The sequence below is a fragment of the Muntiacus reevesi genome, chromosome 21 (genome assembly GCF_963930625.1).
Source record: "Muntiacus reevesi chromosome 21, mMunRee1.1, whole genome shotgun sequence".
Lineage (NCBI taxonomy): Eukaryota > Metazoa > Chordata > Mammalia > Artiodactyla > Cervidae > Muntiacus > Muntiacus reevesi.
In genome coordinates this window covers 20,096,605-20,111,299 of record NC_089269.1, presented here as the reverse complement: position 1 = coordinate 20,111,299, position 14,695 = coordinate 20,096,605, and positions in this window count along the sequence as shown.

Genomic DNA, 14,695 nt, shown 5'->3' with positions numbered 1-14,695 from the left:
CTTGTTTAACTACACGTAAAGTGGAAAATGTTTCTTATGTAAAAAAATCATGTATGGTATCCCTACCTAGAACCCTACCAGCAGATCCACATATATTAGATCAATTGTTAAAGATTTTGAATTCTCTTTCCTGGGACATTTTCAGGGAAAATAAATCAATACACTTGACCAGTCTTGTTGGGTATATGACCTCTACTTCTGGGCATGTGTGGAGGAACAAGTCTCTTCCAACTCACTCAACACGTGTTTGTTGAACAATAATTATGGGCCAGGTCCTCCATACTGATATATGGTGAAAAAATAGACATGATGCCTAAAGCTACCTTACCTGGGGATTGGGAAATTTGAAAGCTTCAGAGAGGATAAAATAGACACTGAGGAGGAAGAGATGAGATGGAACAATCTCTTTGAATAATATCTCTTTCAAGCCAGAAAGAAACCTCTATGAAGAGAATTATTTTTTAATATTGTAAATAACAAAAAAATATTTTTAGCCCTTTGGGGAAAATATACTTTGCTCCTCAATAAAGGAGAGTTTTGTTTTTAGATACAGACACTTCATATTTCTGCTAATAATTTTGAATCCTTTTGTCCTTCAAATTTATAGAGCGGTCATAAGGCATGATCATATCTAGTTACTGATACTCCCCTCTAGCCTATATGACCATTTCAATGCCTATTCTTAAAATATATGAACATGGTTTGAATGCAACAACAGATATTGTATTTTACCATGGATAAAACAAATTAGGCAATGTAGATCAAACAAAAAAATGATACGTTACTTTGTGATTAATTCACTTCAATGGGCTTGAACTTTCATAGCAATTCAAATTAAATATCAAAGTAATTCTTTGCTGAAAGCTATTTATTAAAGTCTACTTTACCTTAAGAATAATGCAATTTTTCTCTCAAATTTTCATAAGTTAAATTTGTCTCATGTAATCACGAAGTAAGTCATAATTTCTAGAAAATGAAGCTTCACAGCATATTCAAGGGATGGACTAAGTTCCACAACACACATTGCAACTAGCTTTTAAAGCTCAGTTCCATCAGAACTGCCATCTCTCATTTTAATCACTAAGAATTTAGTTTCATGTTAAGTGTATTCTTGTGTAATTGGCATTGCGAGAACTCTAAAAACATGGTGGGCAACATTCTTCAGAATCCTCTTAAGCTGGAATGTACAGATGGCTTAATCCAGAGTATCAGGCTCTTATCAAAAGTATGTTATCTGCGTAGTATAATGAGGAGAAATCACACGTTTTCTTAAAGCATTAATAAAAGGACCTGAATCTTATCTGGGGCCTTCCAATACATCAGGAATCAAGCAGTCTTTGTTCACTGTCTTTCTAAGTTTAAATCATCCAAACTTAATATTATGTATGGACAGCAGTCCCTCATCAGAATAACATACTTAGCTGGAAAGGGTTACAGTGCTGCAGACAGGACCCCTGAGCTGCAATACTTAATAGTCAACCAAGGCTTTCAGAAGAGGGGAAATTGGGGGGCGGGGGGGGTGGGATGTGGAGGGTGGGCAGAGAAGAGTTCCTGAATTGAACTCTAATGAAAGAATATCTAAGGGTCTATTGTATAGACAAAATTAAGCTCACAAATACATTTTCCCTGTAGTTACAGTGTTGTTATATGTGTGTTAATTATTTTTGCATCAAAATGATTTTAGGAGAATCATGCACTTGTCAGTCTGTCACTGTCCCATCATTTCTTGTTGCCCTACATACAGCCTAAATCATATAATTATGTTCTTTAGTGGCCTCTTAGGGGGCTTCCCTGGTGTCTCAGACAGTGAAGCATCTGGCTGCAATGCAGGAGACCCGGGTTTGATCCCTGGCTTGGGAAGATCTGGAAAAGGAAATGGCAGCCCACTCCAGTACTCTTGCCTGGAAAATCCCATGGATGGAGGAGCCTGGTGGGCTACAGTCCATGGGGTTACAAAGAGTTGGACATGAAAGAGCAGCCTCTTGAGTTTCTGGTTCATGCTCTACATAAACTATTCTACTTCTTATTTGAAATATTGCCCTGTGAAATCTGAGAAGTTCTTTTACCCAAGAATCTAGATTACGGCTGCTTCTGAGTTTCATTTGGACATGAGCTGGCTTACCCTTGCTTTGCCTGCTTGATTGCTGTCTGCAATGCCACAAATTCAAAATCTGTACCATATCTTGCCCCCTCTTTTATGATGTATTACCATTTAGTTTCTCTGAAAATGGTTAGTTTATATTCTTGAAAATCACTGCTCTGATTACAGATAATAATGAAAGTGATCATATAACCAAGATTTGAATATATTTGAGTTGAAAGATTATAAGCATCACTCTATCTCAGTGGCGCATATAAAGTATGTATTTGTCACACTGGGTCAAGAAGCCTTTTCTGTGGGTTTACAGAAGTCAGTTGCCCATAGATATCCCTTGGACACCCAAAACTGAAGAGTTTAAGCAGTTTGCCATTTAGAACTGAAATACTTTACCAATGGACCTGCTGTGAGTGAAATTGCCTTAGATTACAAAATCCACAGTCACAGCAAGGGTCAGGGGCAAAATCGCATCACTGCTTCAGAGTGTCTCCTGCTAGCTACAGGCCAGTAGGAGAAGAAAACAGAGAAGACAAGAGGGCAGAAGATAAACAACAGAAATCTCAAGGATAACAACTATGAAAAAGGTGTTACGTGTTTGAAGCACCTAAATTCTGCTTCACTGGAGAGGTGGTTGGCATTTAATTACTACCTGATCCTTTGTCTAAGATTTGGCTTGAGCAGTTTTGTAAAAATTGCTATACTATAAAATTTCAAGAATTTTCTAAAACACTAATCATGCAGCTTTCAATACTTGTTTAGTTGGCATAGTAAATTAAGAATAGGGACACTCAAAGGAAATACACAACGCGGTCAGTGCCTTCCTCTTGACAATACAACAAGCAAAATAGAGCCAATTATGATCATTTTTGATCATAATTATGATCATTTATTTTTAAGAACCCCATAGGGTAATTATTTTGTGTGCATGCACTTTCTCATACATGTGTATATACATATACACAGAGCTTGTTTTCATACATATTAGCCCTATGGACACTAGTTCTTATTGCTCAATTAGACTAGACTTCTGCTAGTCTTTAGTGACAATTTCCTGCTTTGAATATTTTCCTGCTTTGAATATCATCTTGCTAATAGGCCAGAAATGTTTATCACTGGGCAACAGTGGTGCTGTCCCTTCCTTAGACAAGAACATCATTATATCTCCTAAGTGTATAGTTGTTCCCAGCATCTAAGTGTTGTTTTTAAAATAAAGGTCCAAAGACCACACTCATCAGAATCATCTAGAATGCATAATACAAATGCATTTTCCCCCACACTTCTCTATCACAATCTCTGGGGTTAGGCAGTGAAATCTTTATTATAAATACCCTACATGATCCCTATAGACACTATATTTTCAGAATTGGTAATCTAAGGTTTTTAATCACAGTTTTTAATCTAAGATTGCATTGTAATATTAAATATATATATTAGGGGAAGTTGTTCGGTCGTGCCCGACTCTTTGCGACCCCATGAACAGTAGCCTGCACCAAGCTCCTCCATCCATGGGATTTTCTAGGCAAGAATACTGGAGAGGGTTGCTGTTTCCTTCTCCAGAGAATCTTCCCGACCCAGGGATCGAACCCAGGTCTCCTACATTGTAGACAGACACTTTGCCGTCTGAGCCACCAGGGAAGTCTAATAATGTTAGTCTATAATATATTAGAAATCTATAAATATTAGACATATGATAATAGTTGCAATTTGAAAAAAAAACATAATGAATATATACTTTCAATTAAATGTTAATTGTTAACTTGCCACAAAGATTTTATTTATCCACTTATTCATAAAACTATAATGCTGATACAAGTCCCTTTACTTTTACAATTAAAGAAATATATGGAATATATATTTTTATCCATAGATAGTTGGTACAAATAGCTGAGGAAAAAAGAAAAGCAAAAGGCAAAGGAGAAAGGGAAAGATATACACAACTGAATGCAGAGTTCCAGAGAACAGCAAGGAGAAGTAAGAAAGCTTGCTAAGTGAACAATGCAAAGAAATAGAGGAAAATGATAGAATGGGAAAGACTAGAGATCTCTTTAAGAACATTGGAGATACAAAGGAAACATTTCATGGAAAGATGGGCACAATAAAGGACAAAAATGGCAAAGATCTAATAGAAGCAGAAGAGATTAAGAGGTGGCAAGAATACACAGAGGAACTGAACACAAAAGCTCTTAATGACCCAGATAACCATGATGGTGTGGTCACTCATCTAGAGCCAGACATCCTGGAGAGTGAAGTCAAGTGGGCCTTACTATGAAAAAAACTAGTGCAGGTGATGGAATTCCAGCTGAGCTATTTCAAATCCTAAAAGATGATGCTGTGAAAGTGCTGCACTCAACATGTCAGCAAATTTGGAAAACTCAGCAGTGCCCATAGGACTGAAAAAGGTCAGTTTTCATTCCAGTCCCAAAGAAAGGCAATGCCAAAGAATGCTCAAGCTACCACACAATTGTATTCACTTCAAATGCTAAGGTTATGTTCAGAACCATTCAAGTTAGGCGTCAGCAGTATGTGAACCAAGAAATTCCAGATGTACGGCCTGGATTGAGGGAAGGCAGAGGAGCCAGAGATCAAACCACCAACATCCACTGGATCATAGTAAAAGCAAGATAACTTTTTTAAATCTATTTCTGCTTCATTGACTACACTAAAGCCATTGACTGTGTGGATCACAAGCTGTGGAATATTCTTAATGAGTTGTGAATACCAGACCATATTACCTGCCTCCTGAGAAACCTATATGCGGGTCAAGAAGCAGCAGTTAGATAAAGACATGAAACAAAATCGGTCTGGTTCAAAATCAGGAAAGGAATATGTCAAGGCTGCACATTGTCACCCTACTTATTTAACTCACATGCAGAATACATCATACAAAATTCTGGGCCAGATGACTCGCAAGCTGGAGTCAAGATTGCCAAAAGAAATATTAACAACCTCAGATATGCATATGAAACAACATTAACGACAGAAAGTGAAGAGGAACTAGCAGCCTTGTGATGAAGATGAAGGAGGATAGTAAAAAAGCTGGCTTAAAAAAAAAAAGAAAACCCAACAGTCAAAAAATGAAGATCATGGCATCTGGTTCCATCACTTCATGGCAAGTGGGGGAAAAAGTGGAAATTGTGTCAGATTTCACTTTCTTGGGTTCCAAAATCAATGCAGATTGTGGCTGCAGTTCAGTTCAGTTCAATTGCTCAGTTGTGTCCGACTCTTTGTGACCCCAAATTTTGTGACTGCAGTCACAAAATTTAAAGATCACTGGTCCTGGGAAGAATAGCTCTGACAAACCTAGACAGTGTATTAAAAAGCAGAGATATCACTTTGCTGACAAAGGCCCATATAGTCAAAGCAATGGTTTTTCCAATAGTCATGTATGAATGTGAGAATTGGACCATAAAGAAGGCTGAGAGCCAAAGAATTGATGCTTTCAAACTGTGGTGCTAGAAAAGACTCTTGAGAGTCCTTTGGACTGCAAGAAGATCAAATTAGTCAATCCTAAAGGAAACCAACTCTGAATATTCATTGGAAGAACTAGTGCAGAAGCTAAAGTTCCAATATTCTGGCCACCTGACGCAAAGATCCAATTCATTGGAAAAAACCCTCATGCTAGGAAAACTAGAGGGAAAGAGGAGAAGGGGGCAACAGGATGAGATATTTAGATGGCATCACTGACTCAGTGGGCATGAGTGTGAACTCATGGAGAGGAGGAGAGATAGTGAAATATAGGGAAGTCTGGAGTGCTGCAGTTCATGAGGTCGCAAAGAGTCAGACATGACTTAACAACTGAACAATTAACAACAATGGATCCATTAACCTTTTCTAATCTCTGGAGTTCTTTGGCTTGTGGTTTAGGAACTACTTTTGCAAACTGTAAATTATTTCATGCCTATGCTGCACCAAATAATAATATTTACCCATTCTTCATATCTGTAACTAGTCATAGCTATGCAATATTCATATACCAGGGAGAAAGAAATGTGTTCTGGTATATGTTCATTTGTGAGTTTTCTTAAAGTTGGAGAAATAATTTTGAGAACAGAGTCAGTGACTATAAATTGTTAACATTAATTTCTAGAATTCTATTTTGACATCTTAAGTAAATAGTTCCAAATTCAAATGATTTCATTTTGGCAAAGATAAATTTGCATGAGTAATGTTATAAAATAAATTAGGTATTTTCCTTGATATATCAGTACTTGCTTATTTATAAACTGCATAGGTAAAAAAATGAAGATACAACTAAAGTGCCTCTGTTCCCACTATTCTATGATGACCAGTGTTATTTGGGGAGATTTTCTAGTATTCTTGAATTTTTTTCTTTAAAAAGTATTCAGTTCAGTTCAGTTCAGTTCAGTGGCTCAGTCGTGTCTGACTCTTTGCGACCCCATAAATCGCAGCATGCCAGGCCTCCCTGTCCATCACCAACTCCCGGAGTTTACCCAAACTCATGTCCATCGAGTAGGTGATGCCATCCACCCATCTCATCTTCTGTTGTCCCCTTCTCCTCCTGCCCCCAATCCCTCCCAGCATACCATAAATATCTTCTTTATATTATATTGTCTATATTTCCTATAGTATTGTAGATTATCTGGTATTATAATGACTGTATCTCATAAAGAATATTCTCTGTCATAGTTTGCTTAAGGATTATTGCATTTTTAAGTATGTACATGGTTTCCAATATTTCAAAGTAATATATGATACTGAAATGAATTTCAGGCTTAAAGTACTGTATAAATTTTGTATTGTTTCCTTTGGGCAGATTTATAGGAGTAGAAATATTAGTCAAGGGACATAAAATATTAAGGCTTTTGATACTTACTTGGAAATTGTTTCTCTGAGCTTTTATTGGCTATCTGGATGGTGATATAAATATATATATCAGAATCTTTAAAATGCCTTTGTCACTTAACTTGACTATCAGGCATTTGTAATAAAATTAATAATGAATAGGCTAAAATACTTGAAGCTAGTTATTGATTTTAATCAGAAAAATATAACAATAAGAAATGGTTACCTAAAATTCAGAAATAAAGCTGTGTAACATTTTATAGCCAATAAAATATTCTTGAAGCAAAAAATAATATAAAATTGTTTTTGATAGTGTTAGGATAAAAACTTGTTTTTTACACACATGGTTATATATATATGACTATATTTATATATATACAGCATTGTTTAAATACATACAAATATTTAGTATATATTCATATTATTATTTATTTATCATTTATATTATATATATTATTATATATTCATTATTATTTATATAGACCTGATAGAAGCACATGCATTTTAAATGTTATTTTTAAGTTTTTATATGTGTGTATTTACATGTCATAATAGATGTTGTACTCAGAAAATACAACTATATAAAGTTTGCCAGCTTCGTTTACACTAACCTTGAGTGAAAATGTCATTTTCCTTGGCTTTACAAGCCATGAGTCTATTTTTCTAGCTAAATGTACTTTTAAATAATTGTACACTTTGTGTAATGGGGCAAATTATGTGCTTTAAATTTAAGACAGTAGTACTGATAGGTGCATACATATAATTTTTTTTCAATCTAGAAATCTTGCTGAAAGAGCATCACATAAAATAATTCAACTCTTTACCCAATAGGCCAAAATTGGTGACTTTGCCTTGGCAAAACATATTTACAAAAGAGACCACTATTATAAGAATCCTATGTGCTTCCTTCATGAGTAGCAGATGACAATGGATGGGGCATTCATTAACCACATTAGTGGTTGGAAGTGAAATTCACTCAATCATGCCTGACTCTTTGTGACCCCATGGACTATACAGTCCATAGAATTTTCTAGGCCAGAATACTGGAGTAGGTAGCATTTCCCTTCTCCAGGGGATATTCCCAATCCAGGGGTCAAATCCAGGTCTCCCACATTGTGGGCAGATTCTTCACCAGCTGAGCCACAAGGGAAGCCCAGATTGATGTCTGATAAGAGGATATTTCACTTCATTTGGGTTGAAAATAGACATATATGTGTTTTCTTAGGGGGAAAAAAAATCACCCGTTTTCTCTTTGCACTATGCTTAATAACCTCACATGTGCTATGTGCTAATTGTTCAGTCATGTCTGACTCTTTGGGACCCTATGGACTGCAGCCCGCCAGGCTCCTCTGTCCATGGGGATTCTCCAGGCAAGAATATTGGAGTGCGTTGCCATACACTCCTCCAGGGGATCATCCCAACACAGGGATTGAACTGAGGTCTTCCTCATTGCAGGGGGATTCTTTACCATCTGAGCCACCGGGGAAGCCATGAATACTGGAATGGGTACCTATCCCTTCTCCAGGGGATCTTCCTGACCCAGGAATTGAACCCAGGTCTCCTGCATTGCAGATGGATTCTTTACCAGCTGAGCTACCAGAGAAGCCCAATAACTCCATATCTTTTAGCAAATAAACTTTGTCATATGTAGAAAATTTTTACAATATATATAGCATAATTTTTATTACTTCTCAAATTATTTCATAGTTGCTAACAAATTGAGTCAACCTGAATATTCATTGGAAGGACCAATGCTGAAGCTCCAATACTTTTGCCACCTCACGCAAACAGCCAACTCATCAGAAAAGACCTTGAAGCTGGGAAAGATTGAGGGTAGGAGGAGAAGGGGCTGACAAAGGATGACATGGTTGGATGGCATCATCGACCCAATGGATGTGAATTTAAGCAAACTCCGAAAGATGGTGAAAGACAGGGAAATATAGTGTGTTGCAATCCGTGGGGTCGCAGAGTTGGACATGACTGATGACTAAACAACAACAAATTGAAATAAATATAAAAATCAGTAAGATACTAAGTACATATTATAAATTAGAAATACAATTTTAAAGTCATCTTTGCAAAATACTTTGGAAATACCTGTTATAGTCAAAGTACCTCACAGTTATCATTTCAGAGATATGGCATACTAAATGGCATTAATTTCTATGCATGCTTACTAAACTATATTAGACCTTTCGATATAAATTAAAATATACTGATAAAACAGACAAAGATGGAGAAGCTCTATACAGTCAGCAAAAACAAGACTGGGAGCTAACTGTGGCTCAGATCATGAACTCCTTATTGCCAAATTCAGACTGAAATTGAAGAAAGTAGGGAAAACCACTAGACCATTCTGGTATGAGCTAAATCAAATCCCTTATGACTATACAATGGAAGTGAGAAACAGATTTAAGGGACTAGATCTGATAGACAGAGAGCCTGATGAACTATGGATGGAGGTTCGTGACATTGTACAGGAGACAGGGATCAAGACCATCACCAAAAAAAGAAAGGCAAAAAAGCAAAATGACTGTCTGAGGCGGTCTTACAAATAGCTGTGAAAAGAAGGGAAGTGAAAAGCAAAGGAGAAAATGAAAGATATTCCCATTTGAATGCAGAGTTCCAAAGAATAGCAGAGAGATAAGAAAGCCTTCTGATCAACGCAAAGAAACAGAAGAAAACAATAGAATCAGAAAGACTAGCGATCTCTTCAAGAAAATTAGAGATACCAGAGAACATTTCATACAATGATGGGCTCAATAAAGGACAGAAAAGGTAGGGAACTAATAAAAGCAGAAGATATTAAGAAGAGGTGGCAAGAATACACAGAAGAACTATACAAAATAGATCTTCACGACCCAGATAAACATGATGGTGTGATCACTCACCTAGAGCCAGACATCCTGGAATGTGAAGTCAAGTGGGCCTTAGGAAGCAATCACTACAAACAAAGCTAGTGGAGGTGATGGAATTCCAGTTGAGCTATTTCAAATCCTGAAAGATGATGCTGTGAAAGTGCTGCACTCAACATGTCAGCAAATTTGGAAAATTCAGCAGTGGCCACAGGACTGGAAAAGGGCAGTTTTCATTCCAGTCCCAAAGAGAGGCAATGCCAAAGAATGCTCCAACTACTGCACAATTGCACTCATCTCAAATGCTAGTAAAGTAATGCTTAAAATTCTCCAAGCCAGGCTTCAGCAATACATGAACCATGAACTTCCAGATGTTCAAGCTGGTTTTGGAAAAGGAAGAAAAACCAGAGATCAAATTGTCAACATCTGCTGGATCATCAAAAAAGCAAGAGAGTTCCAAAAAAAACATGTACTTCTGCTTTATTGACTATGCCAAAGCCTTTGACTGTGTGGATCACAATAAACTGTGGAAAATTCTGAAAGAGATGGGAATACCAGACCACCTGACCTGCCTCTTGAGAAATCTGTATGCAGGTCAGGAAGCAACAGTTAGAACTGGACATGGAACAACAGACTGTTTCCAAATAGGAAAAGGAATACGTCAAGACTATATATTGTCACCGTGCTTATTTAACTTATATGCAGAGTAGATCATGAGAAATGCTGGGGTGGAAGAAGCCCAAGCTGGAATCAAGATTGCCAGGAGAAATATCAACAGCCTCAGATATGCAGATGACACCACTTTCTGGCAGAAAGTGAAAAAGAGCTAAAGAACCTCTTGAAGAAAGTGAAAGAGGAGAGTGAAAACGTTGGCTTAAAGCTTAACATTCAGAAAACTAAGATCATAGCATCCAGTCCCATCACTTCATGGCAAATATAGGGGGAAACTGTGGAAACAGTGACTGATTTTATTTTTCTGGGCTCCAAAATCACTGCAGATGGTGATTGCAGCCATGAAATTAAAAGACACTTACTCCTTGGAAGGAAAGTTATGACCAACCTGGACAGCATATTTAAAAGCAGAGACATTACTTTGTCAACAAATGTCCATCTAGTCATGGCTATGGTTTTCCCAGTGGTCATGTATGAATGTGAGAGTTGGACTATACAGAAAGCTGAGTGCCAAAGAATTGGAGAAGACCCTTGAGAGCCCCTTGGACTGCAAGGAGATCCAGCCAGTCCATCCTAAAAGAAATCAGTCCTGGGTGTTCATTGGAAGAACTGATGTTGAAGTTGAAACTCCAATATTTTGGCCACCTGATATGAAGAACTGACTCATTTGAAAAGACCCTGATGTTGGGAAAGATTGAGAGCAGGAGGAGAAGGGGACAATAGAGGATAAGATGGTTGGATGGCATCACCAACTCAATGGACATGGGTTTGGATGGACTCCGGGAGTTGGTGATGGACAGGGAGGCTGGCGTGCTGCAGTTCATGAGGTCACAAAGAGTTGGACACGACTGAGCGACTCAACTGAACTGAACTGAACTCATAATATATCTCCTTCAAAGAGGTGCACACTAACTTGCCACCTATGAACAAGGTTCTATGCTTTAAGCAGGCAAATCATTTCTCATTTTGAATCTTTGAGAGATTATAATAAATGTTACTATGTTCTTGGAAAATAATTGCAAAAATTTTAATAAGCCCTCTTTAGTTTCACTTTTGATATTCTCATAAGCACCAGAAGAGCTTCCACAGAAAACATTGATAAGATTTTTCTCATGTGAAATTTAGCATTTCATACATTTTATATATAGTTTTCTAAAAACTGTGTTTTTCTTTTAGGATGTTATATAATTATATAAAAGTTAGATTATTAACACTAATTAGATATAAGTAGAAAAATCATTTTTAAAATTAAAAGTAGAGAACCAAGTGGACTCAAATGAGCACACTGACATTTCTCAGGAAAATGCATAATGTATAGGTTTACTTCTCTTTTCTACTGACAGTAAGACAAACAAACCATGTGTTTAAATTGTTTTTATTATTAATTTTTTTATAATATGTGATATTAATTTCCTCCTCATTCCAGGAAATTTTAATATTTGCATGCATCAAATCTCACTATATTAGAAGTTCTTTTTCTTTTCTACATATTACAGTGAAGATCCATAAGTTTTTCAATATAAAACAGACTTTGATCACAAAACAGTGTTTTAGGGGGGCTTGGGGGGGTTGATAACAAGCTATTTTTATTGGTCAAATATTTCAAAGGCAGTATATATGAACTTGTCAATATCATCTTTTAATATTATAACCATTTTAAGTGGTATATGCTACTGAACGTTTCATTTTGGTGTGTTTTATTTTAGAAATTCATTGCATATCCTATTCATGCCAGGTACCGTTGCCTTCTCTTGTGACTCTCCCTTCACTGAAGAAGACAGACTCTAACCCAGGCAGAAGAGCTTGAATGTGTAGCCGATAGTCATTCTATCTACTAAATTGTTTTTTTGTGTGTGTGTATGTGGTCAGTTGCTCAGTCACGTCCAACACTACAAACCTTGGGACTGAAGCCTGCTAGGCTCCACTGTCCATGGGATTTTCCAGGCAAGAATACTGGGTTGGGTTGCCAAATTCCTCCTCCAGGGGACCTTCTCAACTCAGGAATTGAACCCAGGTCTCCTGTGTCTCCGACATTGCAGGTGGCTTCTTTACTGCTGGGCTATCAAAGAAGCCCCCTCTAAATTAGTCTTATAAATCACTTCCATTTGTTCCCCTACTTTTTTAACAATATTGTGTTAGTTTTTGCCATACAGCAATGCAAATCAGTCATCATTGTACATACACCCCTCCCCTCTCCTCCTTCCATCCCATCCCTCCAAGAACAGGGAGCACCACAGTGCTCCCTGTGCTCCCCACCCCTTCTCACCAACTATCCATTTCACACCTGATAGTGTATATATAGGGCTACCCAGGTGGTGCTGGAGGTAAAGAACCTGCCTGCCAATGCAGGAGACTTAAGAGACTCAGGTTCAATCCCTGGGTGGGGAAGATCCCTGGAGAAGGAAATGGCAGCCCACTCCACTATCCTTGCCTGGGGAAGCCCATGGACAAAGGAGCCTGGCAGTCTATGGTCCATAGAGTCACAGTCAGACATAACTGAAGTGACTTCACACAGTGTACAAATGTTGATGCTATATTCTCCATTCATCCCACTCTCTCCCTCCCCCACTGTGTTCTCAAATCCATTCTCTACATTTACATCTCCATTCCTTCCCTGCCAATAGGTCCATCAATATCATTTTTCCTAGATTCCATATATATGCATTAATATACTGCATTTGTTTTTTCTCTTTCTGACTTACTTTGCTCTGTATAACAGGCTCTAGGTTCATCCACCTCACTAGAACTGACTCAAATTTGTTCTTTTTTATGGCTGAGAAATGCTGGTGTTGCTATTGAGTCACCAAGTCATCTCTGATGCTTTGTGACCCATGGACTGCAACACTCCAAGCCTCCCTGTCTCTCGCCATGGAACAGAGTTTCCCCAAAAGCATGTCTATTCAATCGGTGATGTCATCCAACCACCTCATCCTCTTTCACTCCCTTCTTCTGCTTTCAACCCTTCCCAGCACCAAGGTCTTTTCCAGTGAGTTGGCTCTTTGCATCCAGTGGCCAAATTTTTGGAGCTTCACCTTCAGCATCAGTCCTTCCAATGAATATTCAGGACTCATTTCCTTTAGGATTGACAGGTTTGATCTCCTAGCAGTCAGGTTTGATCTCCTAGCAGTCCAAGGGGCTCTCAGGAGTCTTTTCCACCACCAAGTTTGAAAGCATCAATTCTTTGGCTCTCAGCCTTCTTTATGGTACAACTCTCACATCTGTACATGACTACTTCAAAGACCATTGCCTTGACTATATGGACTTTTGTTGGCAATGTGATGGTTTTGCTTTTAATACACTGTTTGGGTTTTGTCATAGCTTTTTAAATTATCAATCATCTTCTCATTTCATGGCTGCAGTCACCATCTGCCTTGATTTTAGAGCCCCAAAGAAGGAAATCTGTCAACTGCTTCCACCTTGCCCCCTTCTATTGCCATGAAGTGATGGGACTGGATGCCACAATATCAGTTTTTTTAATATTGAGTGTAAGCTGGCTTTTTCACTCTCCTCTTTCACCCTCATCAAGAGGTTCTTTCATTCCTCTTCACTTTCTGCCATTAGAATGGTATCATCTGCCTACCTGAAGTTGTTGATATTTTCCCCAGCAATCTTGATTTTAGCTTGCAATTCATCCAGCTTGGCATTTCTCATGATGGACTCTGCATAGAAGTTAAATAAACAGGGTGACAATATACAGCCTCGATGTACTCCTTTCCCAGTTTGGAACCCGTCCATTTTTCCATGTCTGGCTCTAACTTTTTCTTCCTGACCTGCATACAGGTTTCTCAGGAGGCAGGTAAGGTGATCTGGTATTCCCATCCTTTTAAGAATTTTCCAAAGTTTGTTGTGATCCGCAATCGAAGACTTAGCATAGTCAGTGAAGCAAAAGTGATGTTTTTCTGGATTCCCTTGCTTTTTCTATGATCCAATGGATGTTGGCAATTTGATCTCTGGTTCCTGTGCCTTTTCTAAACCCAGCCTGCATATTTGGAAGTTCTTGATTCAAGTACTGCTGAAGCCTAGCTTGAAGGATTTTGAGCATAATCTTACTAGCATGGGAAGTGAGTGCTATTGTCCATTAGTTTAAACATTCTTTAGTACTGCCATTCTTGGAAATTGGGATGAAGTTTGACCTTTTCCAGTTCTGTGGCCACTGCTGGGTTTTCCAAATTTGCTGACATATTGAGTCCAGCACTTTAACAGCATCATCATTTAGGATTTGAAATAGCCCTGCTAGAATTCCATCACTGTCACTATCTTTATTGGC